The sequence below is a fragment of the Neodiprion lecontei genome, chromosome 5, assembly GCF_021901455.1.
Source record: "Neodiprion lecontei isolate iyNeoLeco1 chromosome 5, iyNeoLeco1.1, whole genome shotgun sequence".
Classification (NCBI taxonomy): domain Eukaryota; kingdom Metazoa; phylum Arthropoda; class Insecta; order Hymenoptera; family Diprionidae; genus Neodiprion; species Neodiprion lecontei.
The window spans coordinates 24,966,439-24,980,598 of record NC_060264.1 but is presented as its reverse complement, the minus strand read 5'-3'; the positions used below and the strand labels follow the sequence as shown (position 1 = coordinate 24,980,598).

General features: G+C 41.7%; 1 protein-coding gene across 1 annotated transcript in view; it reads right to left on the bottom strand.

The window, feature by feature from the left end:
- The window catches only part of LOC107218672 (semaphorin-2A), a 282,104-nt gene extending 269,227 nt beyond the window's left edge, over positions 1–12,877 (bottom strand). Inside the window, exon 1 of the mRNA XM_046739750.1 lies at positions 12,003–12,877. The gene's annotated coding sequence lies outside the window, so the exon portion shown is untranslated. The remainder of the gene's footprint in view (positions 1–12,002) is intronic.
- Positions 12,878–14,160: the final 1,283 nt, after the last annotated feature.

The following is a 14,160-nucleotide window of genomic DNA, read 5'->3' as shown; positions in this document are numbered from 1 at the left end:
CTTAACAGCTTTAAGTTTCCCGGCGACTCGTGACCGGCATGTCAGAGAATTATTATTAAACGACCGACCTAAATGTCTTATCGGACTTTTGCAAACTTCTACGACCGAACTAATTAGCCCTAAAAACCTTCGGTAACAGCTAATCACAAAGTTGCCAAGGAACCGCCATTTTTTCATCGTAAAATTCGGAAACAGGGGATGTGTTATATATATATATATATATATATATATATATATATATATATATAATATATTACATATATACATGTCTGGCAGCGATCCCAAAGATCGCCATTCGCAAACACACATGTATGAGGTATTCCACGTTAACGCAAGAAATGATTTTCCATCACGATTTTTTTATTTCGTTCAGAATCAGCATCAATAGCACTCTGGATTATTTCGGATTTTTTTTTCGCCAACCATTGTTTTTTTTACAAATTTTCAAAAGTCAAAACGGAACGATATTTTTGAAAATATCGAAAAAATTCTCTAAAATTCTTTAATCAAAGACGATCATTTTAGACAAATACGTGAGTGAAGGGCATTTTTTTTTTTTTTCATGTATATTTGACTAATTTCAGAAGGAATAAAAATTCCTAAATCTCCTTTATTTGATATTCTTAACGGTAATTATTCATTTCTATTGGATCTGGAATAATTCAAGAGTGTTATTTAGAGTCGGAAAAATCGTAGAAAAATTATAAACCAAATCGAAAATGGTGAAGGAAAATCGTGCATCGAGTTGGCGTGGACCTCGTATGTACAAGTTATTGAGTGTTATGATTCAAATTTGGAATCATCACGACATGCTTTAAATTCTGTGACTGTGAAGCAGACTAACAGAGTTAGCTCGTTCAATAAATGCTCAACCATGTACCTAATCGTTTGTTAAAAGGAGTGTTACAATTTTCATAAATTAATGGTACAGACTACAATATCTATGAAAATCGTGTTTCGATAAAAACAGAATTGTATTTCACGTTGGAAAATCTCTCGAGATATTCAAAAATAAAACACGCTGATTGTGAGTAAAAGAAAAAAAAAAAAAAAGCGTGCCTGACGTGAACGATTGCTGATTCTATTATGTTGCGAACAACGAGGATCCAGAACGATCAGATATTGGTCCAAGAAGGGAGTTAAGACGTAATTTTCCATTGGGAACATCACGTGAAATTTCCGTCCAGTTACCTGAAATATTCCCGTTGAGATTATCGTGACTTGGTAATAATTCGGTAGCGGGAATTAATTTAAGAGCTTATTAAAGGTCCGCTCTCTCTCGCTCTCTCTCTCTCTCTCGTTATAAAGCATATTCCTGCAACAGTTCCTGGAAGCTACCGAGGGCAGTTATACGGCCTAATGTGTTTGCACGAGGAGTAAGTAAATGAAATACTGCTGCAGCATTTGCAGCACAAACGAGCTAGAGAACTCTAAAGGAGCTGGAGGAGTTAATAGCCAACTTTCTTGGCTGCCTTGGCAGAGCCTTACTTATACCGAGGTATATCAGCTGGATACTTCGAGGAGTGTTTAGTCGCTAGTGAATTTTAAGCGATGCATTTTGGCAGCCAGACTTGAGCGTCTCCCCAAGGATTATAAATTCAAAACCTCGATGTCAGCCTGCGAAACGAATTACATATAAAATATTTCTTTGCAAAACGGTTCGTCTCGCCTTTCGACTCTCGGTAATCGTGCGATGCGGCAGGACAAACTTTCCGCGACAACGTTCATCGAATACGTATGCACAGGCAGCGTGAACCTATAACACATGAAAAATTCTCATCCGAGGTATTGTTTCCCGCGAGTGCAATTAAGGGGGCAATTATGGTTGCCGTTGCGCCGCTGCGGCGAGGTATTGTTTGAATTTTTGACGATGGTAATTACATAATTACGCAAGGTATACCCTTCGTCCTGGTAGAAGGACCTACTTTAATGATTACGCCCGGCAGCATGCTGATTTCAAAAAGTCATTAACGTCCCTAATGGCCAGTCGACTGCGATATTTCAAACGAGCTTTTGAACATTTCCACGTGTAGTCGATTCCGGATTAATTGTTATCCAGTCTTTCACCCTTACGATTTTCCCCGATATCGCTCTTCGGAATGGTAAAAAAAAAAAAAACACAAAAAAAAAACAAAAAAAAAGAACTGAAGGATTGCAAGGCAATATCTGAATCCCATTAGCTACAAACTCGAGCCGCATCATATCCTAAACGACTGAAAGCTTTGCGGTCCTTGCTGCGAGCCATATATTGTGGATTTATCGGAAGCCCCAATCCATCAATTCTGTTCGATGCATGGCCACCGTCAATCCAGGTAACCCTCGGCTAATTCGACTAGCTCCAGCTTCTGACCGGGCTTCCATTCTCCGTCATGGCCATGGTATAAAAACAACTGATCGGAATTAATGACCCTCACTTGATGACGGAATTCATAGGTGATAGCTCATCCACGTTATAATCAGGTCGTATCAGAGGATCTGTACTTCAGAATCAAGTTTTTGTTACGAAGTGATATTACAAACATGGCAATTGAACGCACGTTCGTAGTTGGAATTTTAATTAATTGAACCGTCAGGCCGTGAAATTTTAAACTGATCTTCTGTATCCTGTTTCAAAGTTACACAATCTTACAGTTTCTGGATTTTGGTTCGCTCTCTCAACGATTTTTGAGAAGATGCTCGTTTCACCACCGGTATAAAAAATTGTTGAAACTTTATCGATAGAAAAAATTTTCCAACGACAATGATTTCACATTGATATAGCAGAACCAGTTTGAAATCAATTTTAGTCAGGTTGGAATTGAAAGGGCACCAAATCATTATAAATCACAAGGGGCAACAACAGGGAAGTGAAGAAAAAAAAATTCGTATGACATTTTTGCTACGGACATAAATAAAAATTCGAGGAAAGCGAAGCAGTGCCAACGAGTGACGTCGAGAGTTGGTTCGAATACCGAATCCTTTAGCACACGCGTTGGTATATAAGTATATATATGTGTGTGTGGGTGTGTATACATATAGATCCAGGCGCCAAGCGGTGAGAAATTTATATTCTCCATTTCCCTCGTGCAGAGCAAATCTCGGATCTAAAGCGGATACGGAAGTGATAAATAATTGCCCGAAGCCGTGGTAACAAAAGCCAGGCGGGTACCTACTAGGCGTGTACAAAGGTTTGTAGTTACAAGGGTAGAGAAAGAACCGGGATCCAAGGACGTCGAGCAACTCGTCAAATAACATCCAGCTCCGTGCCTTCGGGACGTGAATGCCAAGTAATATCGTTTTGAGCGGGTGGATACACTGTGCAGGGAAGGGGGAAAAGAGGTAATCAAATGATGCCTTATAAGCTGCAAGGTCCATATCCCCGGGCGGTCTCCGGGTCCTCCAGGAGATAAAAGGCATATACACGAGGAGTGAACGCGATGCGGCTGAACTTGTGGCATAGAGACGGGAATAGAAGCCGGAGGAAAACATTACCGAGGGGGGAGGAAGATTTCTAGCCGGGCAAAGAGACGCTCGCGCCTTTTTCCCTGCCTGCCCGGTGGAGCTTTACCGGGACGAAGGACACCTCGCGGATGCTCCTTTCTCCTCATCCCCTCTTTCATCAAGCCTCTGTCTCCTTCTAGTTCACTCTCTTTTTTTCTCATGGTCTTCCTGTCTTCCCGAAATATGAATCATTCCCGATCTCGGAACGACGACAAAGCATTCGCATAAAACGAGCCTCCAAGGATCAAATGAATAAAGACTATTTTTTCGTCGATAAAAATTTTTCGGTCAGCGGCGATACCAAAGGGTTACGATATTTTTACCTGCTGGTAGCAGGCTGTTTTCATTTTTCGTGATTTCAATTGGATCTAATCGCATGATCGAGGAGGGATGCATGTCCGGTATATGCAGCTTCCAGAGGCGTACTGTTCAATCGAGAAATTCGATCTTTCGTCATCTTTGTTTTACTTACATGCAAGGAACGATTTCTCCTTAACTATCGATCACTTCTTGACTGATAATACCTGGGTCTTAAATAACCTAACTGAACCTATCCTGGCCTAACCTTCGTTCGTTTCTCGATTTTTAACACCTGACCACGATCTTTGCCATTTTTCAATTTATTTCCAACCTAACCTAACCTAACCATCACTCACTTCTCGATTTCTAAAACCTGACTGAAACCTTTTCCATTTTTCAATTCATTTCTGTGATACCTGTGAATTCCTTGTAATTGAACACAAATTTCGAGGTCATAGTAAAAATAGGTACGTATAATTAGCTTAGAAGAAACGAATCAATCAATTTAGAAAAAAAATCAAACACTTTCACTGAGAACGAAACGAAGAACAACAAATTACCAATAGAAAAAAGTTCTTTATCGGGATTTGAGTACGGATCACAAGATCTCCGTGCCAAATATTCTGTGTTTCTTACTGACTTTTTTTGCCTCTCCAACTTTATCAATCGAATTTCTGATGTTTTTGAAATTGATTTGCTCGCATCTCCCTGGCCAAATGCACATTCATTCTAAATCAAGGCTACATTTGATTTTGTCTTTTTTTAACGAATTCACTTCCTACATTTCATTGCAATCAGTCATAGCTGTTTATATTAACAATGATTTCACTGATTAAACGATCGTTAGAGTTTGAAAGGAAATATTTCCCTAACGAGATTTGATTTAGCTTAGCACAATGTACGTTTGTTTATAATTAATTTTTATTTTCTCCACTTTCGTTGGCTTGAAACTTCATTGGTGGTGTAGAGAAAAGTTATTGTCAGACCAATTTGTGCAGGAGGTGGGGGAAAAGAAAAAAAAAAAATGATATGAGTAATTTCACAGAAAACGCTACTGATTGCGGGACAAGAGTAGACGGAAATGAATAAATGAATGAATAAAATATTGTGAAACGTCGGTAACGGTGGGAACAGGAATTGTCTTTCGTGTCGGGCAACTTTTGCCGGAGGAGTTATTCTCCAGCCGATCATCGCTTCCCTATAAATCACAACGGTCAATACACGTATAAGCCCCAAGCAGCCCTTCCCCTATACGCACCGACACCATCACCCACCAAATTCTTACAGACGACCTTTTTACGCCCACGCTCATCCGAACAAAAGTGCGTACAGTTTACCGCCGTTCCACATCTATTTTAAGGTTACTGCAATCTATGGGATATTATGGATGGCAAGAGGCGATAAGTCACATTTGTAAATGGTAGCTAGTAGAAGAATATTGAATTCTTTATGGATAAAAATCGATGTATATATTGCATTTGGTGTCTCGAACGAATAATACGATGGATACTTGTGGGACAGTTTAAATCAATTTTGAAATCCGCCTTTGACTCGAATCGTCCGGTGAATGCTCAACCTGATTGAGAAAAGCTCTCTTTAGATAGTCGAAACGGATTCAGAAGAGAACATTCGGTTCCTGATCAAAGACACACAAAAGGTAGACCCTGAAGGTGACCAACAAAGATCGAGAACAATCCTCACCCAGACAATGTTAAGTATGACACCAGTCGGCTTTAATTTATTAGTCGACTGAACAAACAGTCGTTAATTACATAATCGAGCAAATCTTTGAATGGTTTTCTCCGCGCCCTTTAGAATCACTATACATTCAAGTCCTTTGCCTTCGTGTAGATTGAGTCGCTAAACAGGTTCGATAATGTAGTTGATTATCTGATGACTTTAACGTCTCACGTTCAGGAATAACGATAATTTCGTATTGGTTCGTTACAAACATTTCAAAGATATTCCAGTTTTCAATTATTTATTGCGTCTTGTTTTAATTTCCTTCATACTAAGAAAAAAAAAACATTTTTCTTCTATTTCAACATGTGAACCGCATTTCAGCTAAAGTTCCACCCCCATTTTTACACACACAATATGCTTTTGTAAACCGGAGTGATTTGGGAAACACTTAAATCCCACTTGATATAGCGACGGAATGACCATCCGAGAACGCCAGAGAGAAAGAAGCGAAAAGCACAAAAACTTTTATATTACATTCTTTATTGAGCGACGTACCTCGTAACTTAGGTACAGAGAGTTGGTAAAGTTGTGGAGAGAAGGGACCTCGAGGGTCAACCTTCTCGGAGGTTCGGTATAAAGCGCGAGGACTCCAAACCCTCGAGGACATCCATGGCCAGGGGCGAGGACTGGTCTTCCCTCACAGGACACACCGCGAGTCCTTAGCGCGCATTGAGTTTCGCCTCTGAGACATATAATAGACGCGCGATGCAGGCGTGGGGCATATATACTTTACAATATCAATCATAGCTTGCAATAAAGGGGACCTCGCAGGTTCGTTGCTAAGATACAGAACCGGTTAATGGCACTATTACCCGCGCCGAGTTAAGCTTAGCTACAGGGGAACGTCGCCTGAACCTGCTACCAGCTGTGACTTATAACGTATCATAGCCGGACCACCTCGAGCCGTGTGTCAAACTGAAATACACGTTCAATAATACAGGTGATTTATTGACGTAGCGCCGCAAGTCTGGTCCGACATGTTCGCCTTGATTCCTTCAATCCGACAGTCTTTCAACTACCAGTCTATCCTTTACATAAACTCGAGAAATCTTTACTAAGATCACTTGTTCAACGTCCTTCTTGCTCTTCAAAGGAAGTAGATACCTATCCAGGTATGCGTTCAGCTTGAACTCGGTCGAAGCAAATCTTCTCCGGAATAGACCGTTTGATTCCTGTAATTATATACACGTTCGCAATGTAATCTTTTTTATTTTCACGTTCAAATCGGTTTACGAATTGTAGTAACGTGGCCTAAATGGCTAAACGTAATACGATTGGGAGGCGAAAAACGTCGTTGAATTCGGTATGTCGTTAGTAGGTACAAGAAACGAGAAACGAATCGGTCTACTTTGTAGAAGGTGCCCTGAAATAAATACGCATTTGGTGGAATATTTCGTGGGAAAACTACTACGTAGGTATAACTGAATTATTGAGCTTCGCGAAATGCTTTTCTATTATAATTCAGGATTATAGAAATTCGGCTAGCTGCATGTTAGTACGACTATACGTACGCTCATACAGGCTGTTCTCACCCAGAATGAAAATTAAACCTGGTGTTGAGTTGGTATGCGAAGAATTTTTTTAATTTCCTTTTACCCTCATACCACGCACAAAATTAATTTTACTCGAGTAATTGAAGTGGAAGGGTAATTTTGTGTGGAGAGTACGGTGTGCATACGAATGTCAGTCGCTTTTTAACTTGAATTCCTACTGACTCGCATATCCTGTTTTTAAGAAACTCATCTGAAACTTTTCTCACAATGACGAGCTTTTGTTGACAAAGAAATCGGCAACGCGTTCATCCGTTTGTGAGACCTCGACACCTGTTTCAAAGATTTTTTTCCGTCCCCTCGTAGAATCACGTCACTTACATCCAAAACCAATTCTCATATCCGTCACGAATCACCAAACCATACGGAAGTATTTTCCAATAATTTAGGTCAAGTGTACCACTTTTTTTGCGTGTGAAAAACCCATCGACGGTATTGAAATTGTTTCGATTTCAGTGTATTGAATACCTGATGAACAAAATTATCCTAAAAATCTGTAAATATCGTAAGCATAATATTCTTCAATCGCGACAAAATGAATGCGTCGGGAAAAATATGACTAACATTTATCAGAGGTGCGGTTTCCACTGCCTGACGATGCGGACAATTTCCTCATCCAATTTGTGATCAAATGTCTGTTGAACGGCAGTCGAACGAACGAACGAACGGTGAAAAATAATCAACATCCTAGTTTAATGTACCGGCACTGACCGAGTGGCGGGATTTAATTGTAAATTGCTGAAAATATATTCCACGGTAGTTGTGAGTACAAAAAGTAATTGCACCGGTCAGAGGCAGAAGATGCGTATTGCATGGAAATCACAGGGTTGGAGGAATAATATCGACAGAGAATCACGAGGAGCGATTTTGCCCGTTGTGCGTTGTTCATTTGCACGTGTGCTACTTGAAAAGTAATTACCCAGTTGTCATCAACACGCAGCCACGTTACGCAGATATTGCTTGGAGAGACGGGGAGATAAGAGACATAGAGAGAAAGAGAGAGAGAGAGAGAGAGAGAAAGAGAGGGCGAGAGTGAAAGAGAAAAAGGGGTGGGAGAAACGTAACGCGGAGGTTCGATATCCCGGGTAAAAACAGGGTGGAGGCAAACCCGGGGGGGTGGCTCTTCATTATTTTTCAATACACCGGTAAAGTTATCTCCTAACAGGCATCTACGCCGGCTGCACGTCTCCTCGCTTCACTTTCCACTAACTTTTTCTTCTCTTACCCTCGCGTTCCTTCGCAGACTGTTTCAACCCTCGTTCCTTATCGCTCTTTCCGGCCATCTCCAGCCTTCCTGATCATCTGGCTGGAATCATCGGGCGAACCAAGAAGGTACGCGGAGGCCAAAATCGCGTCCAATGATCATTTTAACGCCAATACATGATCAACTCCATTATCGAAGGTGAAAGCTTTCCGCGTGCGAGTCATCGTACTTTGCGTATGCATGGGTGTATTATTATTTGCACTACTGGGTAAATATTTGAGGCGTACACTTTGATGTTACGGGTAGTTGAGCACGTTGGCAAGCCAACTCTGCACTTTATTCACTGATATATATATATAATATGTATATATATATGTACACTCTCTCTTTCACCGCTTTTCCTCCTCTTCCTCTCATTACGGTGTTTTCAATCAAAACACTCCGGTTTGTTTTCGGTAGGGATTGTCCGGCCAAGATTGACGGTAGATAACTAATATCCCTGTCAGTCCTGAGTGGAGGATGGTTCGGAGTGGAATCGGCGACCCTATTAGCGTCCATACACAGGGTTCGGCCATAACTGATCCCTCTGTTATGTGCGCGGCATCAAAGAGTCTTACTTTCGATCAAGTCTCGCTCGAAGGTTCGTTACTACAAGGGCCGATACACGTATCGCTAGAATCACGAGAAAAGATCTTAAGCTGGTATAATGCTCGAGGATCGAACGGCCATCTCGCTGGAGCTTAGTGCCTTGTTTACACCAAATATTTGTCACGAAAGAGCGTCGCGAACAACGATGACGCGGGGGATTGTTCTCAACCCGGATTAATTTCATAAATTTAGTATCAAACGAGGATCGGTACACGGTGGGATCTCAGTGGAAGGTACAGGATGTCGATGTCAATTACACACGCGTCGATTCGACAACCAGAAGCTCCAGTTCTGCCCGAGGCGAGTGCTTGCGAACAGACACCTCAAAGAAGAGAATGCGCGGAAGTGAAATTGCCCGGGACAATTGGAATCGTGGAGAAATTTGAGACAGATCCGATTCACCGGCATGTGGTCAACCCAACGACCGAGGATGAAAAATCGTGCTTCCGTGTTCCTCGCCTGCTGGCGGATAAAAAGCACGAGAAGAAACGACGTCGCGTTCGAGTAGCTGCGTAAACCACGAACTCCGCGTCACGCGTTTCTCAGTTGACAAATGTGCTTGTTTCCATGCCATTTGATGCGAAGTTGAGTATCAAGTGGAACTGGAGTAACTGTGTTTCTTCTACTTTTGGTTCGTCTTCCCTTTCTTCTCTGTATCCAATTTTTCACCCTCTGACCTCGTTGCTTTTCTCCTAGGTACCCTCATAGGTGCCTTGATCAGAGCGATTCGATCCTGGACGTTGAAAAAGAAAACAACAAATCCTAGGGAATACACGATTGCGTTGGTTCGTCTAACGAGACGACAACCATCGAGTTTTGTCTCCCTCACGACTCACCTGAGGAATGAGAAATTACCCTGCGATGGTGAAGAGGTGTCTTTGTGACTCGAGCTGGGCATGAAATCGATTCGATGGCCGGGTGTGCAAGAGGAGTCGATACGGTCGTTTCTTTTTCAGCCTTTCTATTTTCTTATTTCGCTCGCGTCTCTTTCCCGTTTTCGCTTCTCCATTATTCGACGTTTTCTGGATCGATATACAGCCGATACGTAACGCCGCGTCATATTGTTCGCCGAGACAATTAGTCTTTGGAGTTTAAGTATCTTCCGTTCGGTCGATCAGCGAGCCAGCGAAAAGCATCGGCAATCGGATCTCACAATGATCGAGATAAGGAAGCAGTCGAATCGCTGGGCAGAAGCGAGTACGAGAGGAACAGAAAAGAGAATTAAAAATAACAACAATGATGGCAAAGAAAATCGGAAAAACGAAACCCCCGACGCCTTTGTTCGCCTCACAAAGCCGGAATCTTTAATATGCCGCGTATCATTTGAAGCAACAGCTTGCCTGACAGCAACCCATTGCCGAGAACGATCGCGTTTCGATGCTCACCTAATTGCCAGAAAATCAGAAATCAATAGTCTCTCCGCCTATCGCTTCGCGGTGACAGCGTGAGGTACGCGAATAATAAAAATACGGAAGGTAAAAAAAGGTGAAACGGTATGGTAATAATGGAAACTCGCATCAACCTGTCGCCAATTCTTCCATCTCGAGGGAATACGCGAACAAATCTGACAGCCGGACGCGCACCGCCAATTTGAGGTAAAATTCAGCAATATTCATGAATCCGTAACTTCTGGATGTCAAAAATTGTCCCAGCTTGAAAATTCGACTTTGATATTCCGAATATCCCGGACGTAATTTGCTAAGTACGTTTCGTTGTTCTTCTCTTTATTTAAACCGAATACTTTTCAACAAGACGACCGTCATCAGATCCAGTAAAATGCGGTCTGGATAATAGTCGATTTAGTTCAGTGCGCGCGCCATCTGAAAAATGATGAAATTCTTCAATCTTCCAATAGTTCGCAAAATAAAGTTTATTTTAAAGAATAGTTCCTGTGATAATTCAATCTCTTCCACACTCTGCGCAATAACGATCAATAATAAGTCCTAAAAACACTATTCTCGGCTCTATGATAGTCTGTTGATTAACCCAGCGTTGATAGACATTGGACTCTGTAACAATCTCCTCACTGATCGGACACTTGTCCACAACGGATTGATCATAATTACCGATCATGGCTCGAATGATCGAGTCATCGCATGTTCCTTAATATCACCGAGAGTCCAATTCTTTCAAGAACAAATTACCATGCCGCCGGCTATCGTTACACGAGGCGAAAATCCTCATTGAATATCTCAAGAATCTCAAAAAGTCGGAATGAGCAAACTTTCCAATCAATAGACGGAATTTCATCTCCTTGTTTCTTCTTCCCGGAAACGGATGCGAAGTAACACCTGGCACGATGGATTTTACATCCGTTTGCACGGCGGTTTTTCAAGTGTATGACTGTTAAGTGCAGAAACAGTCGTGTTGTGTGTACATAAAGTAGTGATGCGAGTCGCTAGGATGGAACGCGGATAGAGAGAAATTATTTTAAAAGCCCCTGGGCTTGCTCCACGCACATACTTTCATGTCCCCGTTTCACTTTCGGAAAAGAGAACGCGCGAAACGCTAAAAAGGATGAGAGGAACAAGAATTCAAAAAGAAAAAAAAATTCAGAAATGTGGTTAAAAACATTTCGCACAATCATAAACGGATGTCTCTTTTTGGGTCTCTGTTTCTATTTCACTCGAGGAAGAATGCGAAAATTGTGCTACTCGCTATTTGTGACTCACTATTTTCTTTCAACCGAACCTGAAACGAATTTTCTTTATAGAGAAATTTAACGTGTTCACGTTTTAATGATCAACGTATCGTTTGTTTCTCCTGTCACTTTCGTCACCGGTCATTGGGACATGAAATTCGGTTAGAAAACAGACTCGTACCAGTTTTGATTCCAAAAAAAATTTTAAGCCACTGGAAACCTATCAACGAACGTTACTGTACGCATTGAAAGCACTGCTCCTAATCCAATGAACCGCGCATCGACGCCAAAAGCTGCAGGCTTGATCGCGTCCGTAAATTTGTTAGCAAATTGCATGAGATTTCAGGGTACTCTACAGGATATTAGCGTGTAACGTGGCAAAGTAGATTGATGCGTACATCGTATGACGTATAGAGCGTACGTAGAGTATACTAACCTCAGAATTAGCGTTTCCAATAAATATCCATGGTCCTTTGCTTTCGGGGTCGCAGGGTTGACGCAATATGAATAATATAGGGGAAGGGAATAATAGTGTTTTAATTATACTTCATCGATCGACATCCTCGGGTTGAAAAAGAGCGTGATTAATTTACCCGAAAGCCTAATTAACGTCACTATACCGACACTGTGGCACAATGTTGTCCCCGCATAATCCCGAATCTAGGGAACGACTAACACAACCGACCGACTGACTGCAGAATGACTCCGCACAACTCGTCCAAGTATCTGCACAGCGTAATTAAACACAACAGCGGCTGGCCGCGCGGTTCCCGCACGTATTTTCACAACAAACCATCAAACCCACCCCGATGGCGGTGGTAAAATAAAAAGAAGAAGAAGAAGAAGAAGAAACCAACACAAAAGCACAAACACGCGCGCACAGTAATAAGCAAACGAAAAACAATCCCTTCACCAATCCTCGCAGCAAAACGGTCTTCTCATCGTTGCGAAGAAAGAGCCTCGATCAGTTTCACAATGAATTCACATAACCGCAGGCGTGGAATTTTCCCGTAGTGAAAATTCGTCCAAAAGTCACAGATCTCGATTCATCGAGCCGCCACGCTCTCTTCGAGAGCGTCAAAAGGTGCGGGGGCTGCGATTATGGCCAGATGGTGGGATGTAAACAGTATCATGATCGGGGACCGATTCGCGATCGACGATCTTACTGACCAGGCGGCTCGAGACGGGGGATTAGCAGTTTTCACTCACGGCGTGGAATGGCTCGAGGGGATGCGAATAGCGGTGGCTGAAAAAAAATTCCACGTCCGCGTATATGCGATGCAGTTTTATAGGCGCGGTAGACCCGCTGCTTGCAGGTCGACCCGGTGACTGAGGCCTCGGGGAAAGGGGCCGGGTTCCAACCCCACGTCCATCCATCCGCCCACGCAACGCGCCAGCGCAGATCGCCCGGCTTACCAGCCGAAACCTTGTCTCGCCGGCTACGCCGCGGGACTCGAAACCAGCTGCACCACCACCCTCCGCATCGGCTAGGCTGTAACTGTCCTCTTATCATAACCGCGGAGGATATTCTCTTGTCGCGATTCGTATCGCAGTACCAGCGAGATGTGGTGTTTGTTACACTGAGAGAAATTTCAAGTTTCAAACAATTTTTCTAACGATACCTGTTTTACTCAATTTTTCTAGTTACTATGACAAATGAAATTTTTCTCATTGTGCTTTCGCTGTTTTTCAACATTTTCGCGATCGTCGGACGGGGGTCAAAAACCAGAAAGCGTAAAAAGTCGGCTGATGAAAGCCCGACATTTTTAAGATGCGAATTTTGAAGCAACGAATGATCGGTGTACGGAAATCGAGATTTTTCATAAATCAACCGGTAGAATAACTGTTTTCATGAAACTTCATTCCAAACCAGACGCTCTTTTATCTGAAAAAGTATTTTCAGAACAGCCTGCATTCCGAATGAACAAAGCTCGGTATGTGAAGATGTAGAAAAATGAAAGTTCCTTACGATACAATACTTTCAACGTTTATAACAAGTCTTATAAGTACTTCGATATAAAAAAAAAAAAAAAAAAAAAACATTGATAATCAGTTGACTGAGATTAATTTAACAATTTTTCAATTATCTCTTCAAAAACGCTTAATCTAATTAGAAAAGAACATTCGATATCTGATAGATAAGGCGGATATTTATACAGAAGATATCCGGATCCTATGCAATTATTGGTGTTTACTCCGCCATCCTGTGTACATAATGGGATGTTTCATATTGCTATACATATATTGATAAACGTCTTTTACATATGTTGACCGTGGATGAAAAACGGAAAGCATAAGATGGAAAGATGCTTCTTTTTTTTTGTTGCCATTTTGATATTGAAGAATTTTCCAATTCTTCCCTATTATTTGAAACCATTTCAAATTGCGATTACAGAAGTACGAGTATATCACATAAAAGCCGATTACGCTTTCAGTAGATTGTAAAAATTGTTTATTAAATACAATTGAATTTAGCGCTTTCGGAATTTTTCAAATTTGGAATTTCAACCCCATCCCTTAAGTCTCAATTCTAAACTATTCAAAACTATATTTGTAATCTACAATTCGTAATTGAACGATCACAATCCAGCCCC